Source organism: Erithacus rubecula (assembly GCF_903797595.1).
Source record: "Erithacus rubecula genome assembly, chromosome: 1".
Lineage (NCBI taxonomy): Eukaryota > Metazoa > Chordata > Aves > Passeriformes > Muscicapidae > Erithacus > Erithacus rubecula.
In genome coordinates, this window is record NC_136658.1 from 6033867 (window position 1) to 6049609 (window position 15743).

At 34.6% G+C, this 15743-nt stretch overlaps 1 protein-coding gene across 4 annotated transcripts in view; it reads right to left on the bottom strand.

The window, feature by feature from the left end:
• CADM2 (cell adhesion molecule 2) overlaps window positions 1–15743 on the bottom strand; it is a 549455-nt gene that overhangs the window by 452313 nt on the left and 81399 nt on the right. The gene's annotated exons all lie outside the window — the stretch shown is intronic.

The following is a 15743-nucleotide window of genomic DNA, read 5'->3' on the forward strand; positions in this document are numbered from 1 at the left end:
ACAATTCTGCTCTGCTATGACAAGAGGAGTGCCAAAATCTTTGAAAACAAAAATGGATAAGGATTCTGAGTTCAGCATACACTGCCTAAAGCAACATTTTAACAGAACACAGTTACAAAGGTAATTAACATTTGTGATTACCACAATAATTTTCAAGGTTTTCAGTGAAGCTGCTGGAAGATGTGAAGTTTTGCCTGATAAAATTGGACAACTTTTCTGATCTGGCACATTTATATATTTTATTGTACTCTCTCTTTAATAGAATCATGAACACACTGTGCTTTAGGTAGTGCCCAATCAGTTTTAAGAATTATATGGTCTTCCAGAGATTTAATGAATTCACCATTTATTAATGAGTAGCATGAATGGAAAGCAATTATGAATATCATAATAAGAGTTTTCTTCCATCAGTGTATACACATAAGCTACATGTATCTAAAAACTCTGGGATCTCAAATGTTTACAATAGATAGAAAAAAAACAGTACAACTTTTACCAAGAACACTAATATTTTTGTACAATATATTACTTAAGATTGCATTAGGAAAGGCTGTGCCTTCAAATTTGGGAGATTTGCCAATGAATTAAGCTTCAAAGGATGAAATAAAGTGGAAGTTGCTAGAAACCAAGCATATCTGAAAATCCTAGCTACTCCACATGAGTGGAATGTAACCACAGGCAGTCTGAAATGCAGTTCTTCAGAAGGGTCACTCACAAAGCCCCACAGCATCCCACTCCGGGGACACTAGTGGCACCCCTGCACATTTCAGAGCATGAAGAGCCCCTCACACATCTCACAAATCTCACTTTAGCACCCAGACTGCCCAAGTGACATGAGGTGCAAATCCATCCAGACCAAGTAGGATTATTGGGATTATTCCACAAGAATTTCCAGTGGTGGGGAGGGGATTGTTAAAACTGGCCCTGTTATAACCAAGCCATCCTTAATTGTACAAACAGTCCTCTTGCAGAAATTCTTCAGAAAAAAACTTTTAAATATGATTAATAGAAGGTTAGACTGTCTTACTGTGGATAACCTAAAAATTTTATCATCACAGCAGCTCTTAACATGCTACTGTAGGCTCTTAAACATCCAAAGTTTAGGAAAAGCAAATCACCAGTGATACAAAGATTTTTCCTAAGCAAGCAATTGAAAATCAATGCAAATAGCATTTAAAATACTTACAATGTTACACATTGAATTCCTACTATGAAACAAAACCATTAAGTGTGCTCCACATCCAGTTTCCACAAAGGCAAAGAGAAAACCATTCACCAGCAAAGGCTTTGAGAGGTTCTAACATGTGCTAAACTACTTTTGTTGATGCAATATCATTAAGAGGAGATACTTTTTTATTGTTTTAAATAAAAATCACTCTTTTAAAATCAACTGCTATAGAGAAGTGTAATTTAGAGACAAAACCCCCTAAATACTTGCAAAGTCCTTCAAATTACATCAGTGCAGCAGTGAAAAATCATACAAGCAACTGCATTTTCTAATGTTATGCTTTTGTGATTTCCCAGTGTCAGACTATTAATGTGACAGCAAATTGTAGTCATTAGTCAAAAATAGTGAATATAATGGTTTATATGCTTAAAGTGACCTTGAGGCTGTCTTGTACAATATTGATAGCCAAAACAATTGCTGTTTCATGATTGTTCCTGACTAAATCAAATCATACTACAATTTAAAAATTGAACCACACCTCTATTATTATTTTTTAAATTCTATACTAATTTTTTACTTCCCAATGTATATAGGACTATATGCAAAATCTCAAGTTAAGCCAGATATAATAGTCAGAAAACTTAAAGATCAAGAAAATTTACCATGCTACTAGTATAAAGGCACAACAACTGCATTGTTATAGAATGGGATAATTATACATTAAAATTTTAACTGTTCACACTCTTTAATTGGAATAGTATATAAAAGTCGTGTAATCCCAAAAGCATGTACCAGAAAGGAAAAATTCCAGATAGCTGACTGAACTTCAGTCCTCTTAATAAAAATTTTAATTCATTGTGTGGTTAAGAGTGATGGAGGGGAAAGGGAACAACATGGCACAGGTTCTTTCTTTCTTTGGCAAGTAGGAAAATATATGATGAAAAAAAATCATAATAGAAAACTGTTTTTGCGTTACTTTTCAGAGAAGAGAGATGCAACTCATAACTTCTCTGAAAATTTTTTTTCCCTTTTTGGACTCTGTGCTTCTATGTGTAAGCAAATACTACTTGACTAATTTCACTGAAGGAAAATATATCTACAAGTTAATCTTTTTGCCATCATGATAAATTCCAGTCCCAGAGATCTACAATTAGCTTTCAAATGAAAGAATACTTGCAACAGCTTAAGTCAAATATATCTATTTCCTTAAAAGAAAATGAAAATTTTTTAAAGGTCACTATTAATAATTGAGCATTTAAAACAAACAGCAAAGAAACATTTAATTTAATCTAATGTCCTACAGTTCCTTGAAGTTCTACATGATAATCTTATCCAAAAGTAAATGTATGCAGTGCTAAAGAACAGCATTCCAAATTCTGACCAAAAAAAAAAAAAATGACATTCTTCACACAACTTCCACACACCAATGCTCATCCAAAATGGATATCATCTCTTGGCATATCATCTTGGGTCAAGCACAATTTAACTATTGATTTCACCTGCTTGCAATACTAATTTTTATGGCAACAAGTAGTGAGGATGGGATTTTTTCATCTACTAGCAAGTATTTTCTATCAAACACTAAACAGTGAATTTTGGGTGAACAACAGGTGTTCACCATCACAGATGTAATGATTCTTCTGCTTGGGCAAGAAACCTGTCAGTAAAGATACACAGCAGAATTAGTGTCATGTTTTATGTGATATTCAGAACCCCTGGACTACAGCATCAGCAGGAATGACAGACCCCTGTCCTGAGGCAGGGAACCTCCTCAAGCAGGGCATGACCAGGAGCCAAAAGCCACATCCTGCTGTGGGCAATGAAAAAACAGCTTCATTTTGGTGATCTGCTCATGGCACAAGCAGCTGGTGATTACTATTAATGACAGGATCAAAAAATGCCAATGCATTATTAGCTAACTCATTCTGGGGACATTCAGCTAGTTTTTACAAGGTGGTAGGACAAACCAACATAGATCGAAAATAAAACCCTCTGACTTTATTTGAAACCCATTCCAAGTTCAAAGTTTTATATTTGAGCTGCATTAGCTCTTTCTAAACATTAAAACTCCTTCCAAGAACTGCTTAAAAGCGGTCAGAACTATGAAGAAATACAATTTTATGAATAATTAGCTCCTTATATTTTGCATAATGATCTTCAGACATGCAAGGCTATTTTTGTGCTGTCTTTTCCAAACACAATGTGCTTCTTTCATCTATTACACAATACAGATATGAATATACTAGAAAGCAATTGCAATTATCAAAAGATCAAATATATGATAAAATTAAAGTATTGATCAAAGCTTGCACATTTTTGTCAAATCTATTTGGAAACACTCCACTATATAAAAATATAAAAGAGCTCATGCATATTCAGACACAGCCAGATAAACACACACCCAGTGCTACAGAGACACTGTTTAAAACACACCAGATCTGATACTTGAAAGATTGCTGTATCACTGAATAAAACCTTGAATATAGTGACAACTACAGTGGGATCAGCATCACACCAAAACACACACAGAGATTCAATGAGTTTTGCTCTCTGAAATTTGACAGCATTTAAAGTCAAAGATTAAAAAGAAGCCCAGGTACCCAAGTTGAGTATTTACAATATAACATTTCAAGTCAAGACACAAAAATGAAACACATTAAAGTTTATGGGTGGTGGCTCTTGAAGTATCATCTTCACAGGTTTATTTCTTGACACATCTCTAAGTAAAAACAACAAACCTCTTTAAGTAATCCTCAGCTAACTGGAGGCCTGATATGTATGACAACTAAATAAGCTTATCTGAGCTGAGCTTTGTCTAGTCATGGCAAAAAATTACATCAGATAAATAGCTTGCAAATGGTATATTAGAGCTTTATACTTGCTGCCAATCAAAACTTAAGGCACCATCTTAAGACAAAGAGATGGTGAAACACTGAATCATACCGTGATAACAAGTTCATCTATCATTACCTAAAAAGCTACTTTTTTCAAGTTTGCAAGTATTTAAGTATTTATATTATTTATTTCAATATAGACCTAACAAGCTTCCTATCTTTTCAACTCCAAGGTTTAAAAACAAAACAACAAAAAAAAAACCCTTAAAAATAAACTTGGAAGACAATTCTTACATCACCTTCTGCAACAAGAGGTGGTATGATAATCTTGCAGACAAAATCTTCCTTTTTTGTCAGACTCACTTTGGGTTCAGTGAAGTTGGGCACCCCTTGGATTATGACCACCACCACTGCTCCAACACCTTTGCTGCCTTTTTCTGGCTCCATGGCAGCACAGACATTGGACCTACATAATTGCATCTCCTGTCAGAAGCTTTCTTCTTTCAAACAATGATTAATTTATCCCACTGGTACAGGCCAACAAGGGAATAACAAAGGGGCTTTTACATATTTAGAGTGTTATATACTTAGATTTTTTTTTTTTTTAATGTGTCAACACCAAGTACAGGTTTCTATTTTTGCCTGTTGATTTTCACAGCACTTTAAGCTTCATTGAGATGAGTGAGATTGCTGAGGTAAAACAATGGCAAACAAAGCCACATTTACAAATTTATGTGAGATTCCTGGGCTGCCCAGGGCAGTGGGCACAGCACCAAGCCTGACAGAGTTCCAGAAGCACTTGGACAACACTCTTGGGCACATGATGTGATTCTTGCTGTGCAGGGCCAGGAGCTGGACTCTATTATCCTTGTGGGTTCCTTCCAACTCTGGATATTCTGTGATGCACTGATATTCAAAAGCATTGTTTGCAAGCTAAAAAGGGGTATTTCTTCATTCAGCTCTAGATAGCCACAAAAAAAATTAATATATATATATCCATAGCACATACAAGTTACCCAATTGATTGGTATAATAACTTGAACACGGCAAAATTTTAAAATCTTTGCTGTTGCTTCTGAATCACACAGTTTTCCACAAATTATCTTAAATTACCTGGGGAAAAAAGGGAAAATCTTTGCTTTCCACTACTCTATACAGCATTTCTTTAGTAGAAAGATAGCCACTGATTCCAGGAATGTCACTTTTAAGTAATAAGCTATGTGCTTGGTTTTATAACTTCTGGCACCTGGCAAAATTTGCTGCTGGGAAGGCCTAACAAGTTAAAAATAACTGAATCAAAGGCTTATTTTTAATTTCAAATAAAATAATCACCTGTATTTAGCATTACACATATTTAGACAAGCTGCCTGTCTCAGTTCCCAACCACCTCTGTCATCTCCAACTTGTCATTTTTCAACTCCAAATATGCAGATTTTTTTTTCCCTTGGATGACTTGTCATTGAAACTGTCAAAAACTGTAATTATTTATGTATAACTATTTATTATTAACCTAGCAAAATCTTCAGAGGCATCACACTGCTCCTGTTTGCTCATGTCATTCTGCTGCCAGCCCTGGGAATGACTGCTGTTGGTTTGATGCTTTTTTACAAAAATCAACCCCAATTTCCTTGTTGGCCATTGCCACAGCACAGCAGGCCCAGATATGGTGGCTGCTCTTCTGCTTGTGTTTGGTTCTAATTTTCAAAGTTCACAACTTTTTAAACATTTTCATGCAAGACCACAACAGCTACAACCCCCCCCCACAAATTACATAAAAGTCTAATACAGATAAATAGCTTTGACATATAATATTTTGAATTGTTTTTCCAATAATGGAATAAACTTGAATTTTGAGGTCCTTTCCTTCAAATGAGCATATGAACATTTCAGTTATATAAATTTTTGAAAAGACATAACTAAACAGGTCCAACCTAATTGCAAAACAGGATGAAAAAGGAAGGAAAAAACCCAACCTGCCTTTCCTACTTTGTGTACATTTTGATGAGCCAACTAGTAAAAAAAGGTAGATTTGTCTTTATGCCTGTCACTTAACTTTTTACTTCCTCCTCTTCAACTTAAAGCATTTCTGCACCTTTCTATTGTCCAAATTCTTGACATATCTGCAACAACCCTTCCTCCTCCCTACTCCTCCATCATCCTATTGTTGAAACTGGGTTCCCATCACTGGCCAAGATACTTTAAAGATGTTTTTGAACTGAAGATCTAAATGGGTAAAAGGTAAATATAAATAAAAACAGATACTCAAAACAAACCCCCACAGGTTGTACACGATGATTGGCAATAACTCTTGCATATCTTGTTTTTTCCATATTTCCCAAAATAAATCTGCTGCAATGTATGAATTGCACTAACATAGATTTAAATGGCAAGTTTTTGCTCTTCTTGATATGCTAACAAGTCTTTATGTTCAATTTTAAAGAACAACATTCTACAAGAAGAGCACAGGCTGACTATCTCTATCCAAGAAACCCAAGCAAGAGGATTCCCAGAAAAATAAGCCAAAGCTATTAGAGGAAGAGAATTGCAAAATCTACAAGAAGGAGGTTCTGTGCCCCTCCACTGCTTGTCCCAGCTGAAACTCACCACTTAAAAGCAGCACATGATCCTTGTGTCCTTTGCTTCTCTTTACTTACATGCAAATTTAATAGGAATCTAAAATTTAGTATTTTCTTCTGCAATTTTAATTATTTCAACCTGGTTTGACACGATCATGCTTGCCTGCACTCTCATACAATTACTGTAAAAACTCTTTCCTTCCCCTGCATTTGCAGAGACTCTTTGAACCAAAAGTCTGGTACATCCCTGTCCCACATCTGCCTCTCAAAAAAGCAGCCCAGCTGATTTATTTAATTTCTGCCACAGCAATTGGCCTTCAAAAATGGAACAACTTGCTTTATCTGGATCCATGAAACACAGCATCTCCAGATTTTAATAAGCTCTTAAAAGCCATTATTGTAGGGAAAAAGTAGTTTAATAATAACAGCAAATTTTCAAGAGTCATGTGAGAGACTTAGAAACCTTAGATTAAATGTATGAACCTGCTACACTGCTGCTAGGTTCTCTCATGGTTTGTTTATTCCTGTAGACTTTTCCTTGGGCAGGAGAAACTGTTCTGGGGATGAGGCTGGTAGCTTTTAGGCTAGAGACTTTCAGTTGAATTAATTTCCTTTTTCTCTCTTTTTTTTTTTTTCCCTAGTCGTACACTTACAGGGGAAGAACTCAAAGCTTTTTATCCTCATGACAAGTCCAAACATTGCCCAAAAACTATACTGCATGATGCACAAGTCCAGTTGGAGAGTCTCCTGCACTGAATCTGAACAGAAAACTTCTAAGAGCTTATTTATCACAGATAAAATGCAACTTGACACAACCTTGAAGTTTCTACCATGCCAAAACAAGAAGAAAGGGCTGAAGTCAGTTCTGCAAGCTTCATTTTGGAAAAGAGAAAAAACTCATTGTGAAAGGTATCAAAAAAATAACAAAAGTAAGCACATTTTCTAAGCTTCAGATCCTGGGCATTTTCACATCAAAGTGCTGAAAGGGGTCACTAAAATATCCATGTGGAAAGGCTGCTTGGCAGGAGGGTTGCTTCACTAAATGGCAAAATATAGCCAAAAAAAAAAAAAAAGGATGGATTTCAAACAATTACTCTGGACATATTACTCAGGCTTGAAGTACAATCAGTCACAACTCACAGCAGGCAACCTACACCCCCCTGCACATGTAAGAGCAGCACAGCTGATCTCATATTCTGAAGCTACTGTTGAACATGCAGATGTTTAAATCATATGTCCATTATTCAACACAGAGCCTAGTGAACTACTGCTTCATTAGTGAAGAAAATATTTATTAGCTTATTAACATTAAACAGAAGTAAAAGCTAATGTTACTGAATAAGGTATGATGAGTTGATAAATTGTTTTCAGAATTTCAGGTTTTTTTTTTTTTAATCTCAAGAGTTTTAGGCAGACTTTCAGTGGAAGAGGTTCTAATCCTTCAAAGGCTTTTTTGTATCTATAGTTACTTCTACATATCTGAACTTAGATGCTGTTCTTCATTCTTTACAGGAACTGTAGAAATACCAAGTCGCTAAAAACTTCCCTCTACAGTTCTAAGTTTGAAAGTAATTTTCCTCATCCCAAAAAGGTGAGCTAAGCTTTTACATCATAATATTCCAGATACAGATTTCTAACCATGTCAACAGCTCCACAGATTGATTGCTTTTTTTTCTGTGTTAAAAGACAGTGTACAGCAACTGCAACAGAGCAAAGCAAATGTTGCACACACCTTCTGTGCACCCCTGCCTTTCATATAAAGCCTTAACTCAAGAGTTAAACTCTATGAATATCATTATCACAAAGTCTTTATGACACTTAGCATGCAGGCATTTCATGCATTTCCAGTTTGGTAACTACAAGAGGTGAGAACAAGCTTCAGTAAACATATTTGCCTTCAAATTAGAAATTTAACTGTATTAACAAACTGATATGACAGAGAATTCAAAGGCTCATCATGCCTAAAACTAAATTCACATTCCTTTAGAGTCCTGAGATAACAACAAAAAAAATCAAAAACTGTTCTGTGATGAATTATTCCAACTACTAAGTATTTATGCTTCACACAAGGAGGGAAAAATGAACTACCAAAATGGTAAGTCTTCAATTCCAACAAGGGAGCTGCAAACCTTAAGTACACACCAGTGCTTCCAAGAGCACAGAAGTAAAACTATGTACAATAAGCAATTTTAAAGTGCAAAGTATTATCAGAAAGTTTCTAAAAATCACACAACTTCAAATCATGACATGCTATAAACTGATTTCTTAGGACAGTTAAGGAAAAAAAGCCAAACTTTGTTTTTAAACGCTCTGTTCTTCAGCTAAATTACACAAGTACTGTTATCCTAAAACTAAGATGTTAATAATCCTTTAATTATTCCTAAATAAAAATAAAATATATTATGTCTGGACTACTAATTAATGGCTTCATTTCTATTTGTATCTGGCCTGAAATACTTTTAAATAGTGGGTTATACTTGTATGGGATTTTTTGTTGGTGTTTTGTGGTTTGCTCAGGTTTTTGTTTGATAAGGCCTTTTTTTTTTTTTTTCATTGTTTTTATTGGGTTATAGAATTTCCTAGAAATTTAAAATAATCTCATTTAACTTGCTTGCTCTTCCATATTTGTGTTACTGAAAAAGAATCACACTTTACAAGAAGCTACTGGTTTAGTCCATAGAGCCCATAATATTAGAGAAGCAAAATCCACTAACAGGTTGGGCAGAATAATATTTGGCATTTGGATACTCAAGGTCATCCATAGTTTTACTGTTATAAAATAACATAACACATAAAGGAAAAGTTCATTTCTACCACATGCTAATTTCTTGTGTATATATTTTTATAACAAAATTGATTGTTCATTGCCACCAAAATTGGGCACATTGTGACACTGAATTATTTCTACCAATTAAAACTTTAACAAATAACACATTTTGGTTTTATAGTTCTACTTGATCTACTAAAGAGGTTGCTCACTTGGATGACTCATTTCACCAGGTCATGGACTTAAAGGCAAATTCACCCCTAATTTCTTTTGTCATGGAACACAGTCATCTCTTCTCTACAGAGAATTAGTGACACCTTCTGCTCCTTCAAATCTCCCAAGCATTCTTTTAATTCATTCTTTATTACATGCCTGTGATGTTCTAAAAGATTAGAACACCCAACTCCAAGGAATCAAATGAGAAGTGAGCAGGTCTCTACAGTGGTGCTAACAGTTGAGCAGAACAACTCAGTTTTGGTTTGAAGAGCCAGTTTTCCTTTTAAAAAGTTAAAAGCTAACAATTTTCTGAGATGGGGAAAACCCAGCAGCCTTTAACAAAAAGAATTCTCTAAATTATTTTAATATCAGCTTCATGGTTCCTGCCTGTAATGTTGACATTAGTAATGATGAATGTCACAATTTTCATGGTGTTTACTTTTGAGAAATGTGCTATTTTGTCACCTTCCATGGGAAAAAAAAAATCCAATCTAAATATAGTTTTATATTATGAAAAACGTTTTTCCCCCCATAACTTCTGGAAAAATCTTGACTTGAATTATGGTTTGGCACCTGAAATTGCAGCACAGCAAAGCAATGAATGAAAGTAAAGGAGAATAATTGAAGCCCCTGGCTCCACAAATATTGGAAACATGAAAAAAAGTCAAAACAAAAGCAGCTCCTAGTAGCTCAAAGTTCCCATTACAAAAGAATCTTCCTAATGAAGATGAGCCATGAACAAATGTTTCCAGAATGTTCTGGAGCAATCTATGATGGCAAAGTCTGAGAGGACAGAAAAATACACCACAAAAAACCCAACTCAGCCAAAACAAAAATCAGAACAATTTAATGTAATATGAAAATGAATGTAAAATAAAAGAGTAGTTTTACCAAAGCAGTCTGTTAAAGCCCACTTGATTAACCCTCAAAGAAATACTGAGCATGACAAAATAAGGTATTTTCAGGATGTTGGTTTCTGGTTTTTGAGAGGCTTTGGGTTTTGTCTCTCCCCTTTTTTCAATTTTTTTTTCCCCCCTTGCTTTGTTTGATGGTTTGTTTTATTTGGCACCTCTTTAAGAGGTTGGTTTTATATGGATTGTCTTAATAACCCTTGCCAAACCAGGGGACATGATCTTTAATAATTAGCTTGATTACTGCCAAATTAAATACATTTGGTTCCACTGGCATTTCTATATACCTTTCAATCTTGGGCATAAAAACAAGCTGATATGATTTCAAAAGATAGTGAGTGGAAATTTTATACTAATTGACTATACTGCCCAGCACTTTGCATTCTATTTTCTTGAAAATTACATGTAAGTATCTGTGTATGCATATATAATGAAAACTCATTTTACAGCCTTTATATAAACAAGTGGGAATGTTCATTGGATATAAGACATTTTGGAGCAGTCCTTTTGAACAAACATTTCACAATTTTCTGTGTGACATAGGTATTTATATACAATGTTAGTTTTAATGAGCGATTGTGTCACAGAAAATAAACATGTTTTCATGGTTCAATAAATGAGTCTTGATTAACCAGATCTGACAGATTTTAACCTCTAATGTTTTAATCCTCTGTCACCATCCATGATATAATTTCTGCTAAGCTAAATATTTAAATTTGAAAGAATAATTTTTGGTTGCATCATCTGGAGAAACCTTTACAGATCATCTCTTGCAAATTACAACACATTAAAAATTTATAAAACATTTTGAAAACATATATTGTAACTGCTAGTTTATACAATTCCACTGAATTAATTTTTTCTTTTTTTTTTTACAGGAAGACATTATACATTCCAATTATCATCTACAAAACAACCATGAAACACTATCTTCAGAAATGCAGGAACATTAAAAATACCTACAAAGTCTTATCACTGATAAGTGAGAATTTGTATGCATACCAAAATACAGTCACATAATTCCTTCATTCTGATAAGCCTATTACATTTTCTTCCATTTTGCAGTTTTCAACTTCAGAGACCAAAAGAACAACAAACTTGTCTGTAGTCCAGCATATCACATCTGCTACCAGTAGTAGGTATGCAATCATTGGGATTTTCTTTATATTCAAAACACAAAGTAAACTTTATCAATATAAGTACACGTTTGATTTATTAGAACACAGCCACTATCCTAAGGGCTGAAGATGAAATCTTAAGCCCACTGAAACTGGGAAGATCATTTACCACTTTGAAGACCTTGAAAATCAGTTAAATTTTTAAATCCTTTAATTTATTCCTTCCTCCATTCTAAGAACCTTCTAAAAACTTTATTTTACTCTTGTGAATCCTACTGAGCTGCACAAGTTTCCTTCTACTGCAGGACAATCACATTATAAAGTATTTGCAATGGAAAAAATGTTTTGCTCTTTTCTTTACAAGAAGAGTTTCTCTCAGCTGTAAGAACTCAAAGTTGCTTTTCTATTTCTGTTTTTTTACCATTATCATATATTAACTCAAGCTAGCAAAACAGTTGCTACAACATTTTAAAAAGCACTCCACCTACTAATTCTTAAAGCTTTACTCCTAGCCTTAAAATGTTCATATACTCTATTAGGCTCTTTCTGATCAGTTAATACAGCAAATACTCAGATTTTCACACTCATATTTTAGGTTTTATAGATATCCTCATATCACCAAAATAAACAATAAAAGGAACAAAGTAAATATCATCATCTATATTCAGGAAGAGGCTTCCCAGGATCTCTAGAAGCTATATAACAATACATAAATATTTTAAAAATATATAAAATTTAAAAAAAACCTAGTGATTATAGGCACACATGCTCTGTCAATACTTGAAGTTGCTGGTCCTGTTGGCTGTGTGTTGTATCAGCACACAACAGCAAGGTTGTGTTTACACTGAAGGGCTCTTTGGTTTTTTTCTTATCACTCAAGGAAATGAAGTTGGTGCACAAAAAAAACATGGTGACCTTTCAATTGAGAAAACACTTTGTAGAGATGAATTCATGAAAGGAAAGATACAGAGACAATTACCAAAAGTAAGATTGATAGAGCACTTAATCTTACACAGCTGAAGGTTTATATAATGTAGTGTATCAGTCAACCAAACAAGTAGAGAAACCAACCACACTTTTTTCATATAACAGACAATTTTTTGAGGTAAACATAGTGCAAATGATTCTTTTCTTTGCTTACCAAATTAAATTTTCAATTTTTCTTTTTACTACGGCATGCTTTAGAACTATAAAAACTACTGAAGATTTATCTAGCACAAGAAAAACAACTTCTTTTAAGGCTCATTAAGCAATACTTTGAAGACTGACAGTCCTGCTCACCAGGTTACAACTGAATGATGCTGTTCATATACTATTTTGCCTTGGGAGTTTAATAACTTTTCTTTAGCTTTCTTGGCTTTCCTGCACAGAAATCTCAAGCACCACAGTCCCACAAAAACTGCAAATGTATAATAATGGGTAGATTTTGATTTTGAATAGCTACCAATCTATACTAAGTGGTCAAAGTGGGAATTCAGAACAACTATTATTCTCCTCAAGTAGGATAATTTGCTCTACAAGGAACATACAACTGCGGTAAACCAATCTTCACATCCTCAATCACTCCTTGACAGGTGCCCAAAGAAGAAATAAACCAAAACACAGCATTCTTTTGTGACAGAGGGCTCTGCATTATCCCCACTAACAACAACTTGCAGGTACTTGGAGTTACACATGTAATTGGTATGAATAGTCATTAACTAGACGTGTTAATTTCTGTAATAGCTTTGAGTTTGTGTCTGGGCAACTGCAGCCATGTCAATCTGTGAAATCCACAATAATTGCTTAATTTGTGCATAGGCAATTGTAAATTCAAGCCAGTTGCCCGAGATTTTATTTTTATTATAGATAAGACAATATTTTGTGGATAAAATTTCTTTGTTCCTCTTTTCCATGTACTTCACAGTTGCATGCTACTGCTACACCCTTCTCAGTTGCCTCTCTTCCAGGTCACAGTGCACACCAGTACCTTTAATCTCACCTGAAATGGAAACCTTGCCAAAATTAACATCTTCATTATCCTGATGTGCAACTTTCCTATTTTTAATTTATTACTTTCCAATATAGTGTTGCTCATGAATTGCCAATGACATACAAATGTTTCCTCCCTTGTTCTTGATTCCATTTCCCTTCTGAAACTCAGTAAGGGGAGCTAAACACTATGTTGACATTTTTGGACAACTGTCTATAATGTCTCCATGAAAGTGTTTTTGGTCATATAATAACAATAGCTAATTTAGGGACTGTGATTACTATGGTATTATATTATCAAGCATGCTTCTAATATTTTTTTACCTTTCCTTTCTCAAATATGTTGCTGCCACCCTCTCTGATGGACTCAACCTTGCTCAGCAGTGGGTCCATCTTGGAGCCACCTCTAAAATCAGGCTTGACTTTAAAAAAAAAAAATCCCACTAAGTATTAATTTTTTCTGCATTAGTAATATAATATTTTTTGATTGCCATAGCCTTATGGTTTTGCAGTTTTCCCAGTAGTTTAACTTCATTATTAGATTAAAAATTATTAACTACCAAACAGTATTTTTCATTTAGAGTTCTCAGGGTTATGTCCATTCTTTTCATGATCTAGCCTTAAGGCTTTGCTAAGTACCCAAGGTCTCAATACTAACAGAATTTATCACATAATAAAAGAGTTTTCCCCTTTGCCTTCAGAACTGTGGCATTCAGAGAAAAAAACCTCCAGTTAAAAAGATCAAAGTAGTTCTGTCTAATTGGCCACTCCCTTGAAGTTTACAATTCACACAGTTTCCAAATCTATGCCTCTGGAAGAGACACAGTCCCCTTCCAAGGTTAGGGCCAGAGTCCCATTTTGAGATCACTGAGATTACCTCCCACCCCAACTGCCTAAACTATCCCCTGCTCTTTGACAAAAACACATCACGGTCTTTTCAGTTAAGTATTGGAGAATATTTAACAGAGGAATAGACATAAGCAATCTTCTCTATTTTGCATGAAACAAAGTCTTAAAATCGAGGCTGAAATTAACAGCTTGATGAATTCAAGGAAAGTTAAACAAAACAACATGGAAAGTCCATGTTCACATTAGTGTTGTAGTGGCAGTAGTCTAGAATGATTTAATGCATTAAAAAATCAAAAGCAGCTTGCTTTGGTGACTAAAGTGAGCAAAGTGCTACATTTATGTACACTAGATTTTAATAGTGCCTAACACAGGACATGGAAGAGCTACATTTGACTTAAAATAATATTCCCACATAATACAAGAAAAAGTGAAGACTGAGTAAAGATTATGGCTCCATTTCTGCAGTGACCTCGATACCAGCAGCCATCTGCCACAGTTTTGATGGCAATTCTGCTCCCCTCATGGTTCTAATACAAGGATAGAGGCCATATTTGGCATTATTAACCCCTGTTCCAAAAAGAATCCTTTATCACATACATTATGGCAGTTGGAATATGAAAAGCCATTAAATCAAATGGAGACAACACTAATATATCACACCTACATCCACAATTATAATAACTTGTTCATTTGAGAGTTTTGTTTAAAAAAAGGAACACAAAAAAAAACTACCACGCAGCATGCAATTTCAAATTCTTGAAATTACAAGGGAACCAAGTATTAGACTATAAAAAGAATAGCACAGCAAACTATAAGTTATGAAAACCAAATTACAAGTTATTATTAAAGAGGCTGACTTAAAAAAATTACTGTATACAAGAGTATATTATGTTCCCATTATGTTTGATGTACTGCACACAACAACAAGTATAAGTGCACTCGACTACTGTTCCTGTCTGGTGTGGATATGGCTGTGCTCCTATTGAACACCTGAAAAGGTTTTCAAAAGACACTGAAAGGAAATAAAGTCAAATAGGATGTACTGTTCTACGAACAGAACAGTTATACAGTTTCTCAAACAAAGCCTATTTGAGTCAGGAATCCTTTTATAGTCAAGTAAAATACTGCTAATAAATTCAAACCACATATCTGCAAGTGGTTCAATTTAGTCATTGTCTTGAACACCACACTGGCAGACAATAGAATGGATGCAGTTTAACTTCAATAAGGTACCACATGGAAGCATCAATCAATAAATAGCCTACTGCTAATCCATCCCAGCAAGAACTCTTTCTATCCTTTTCTGCAGCTCCTGGGTTCCACTTTGATGGAG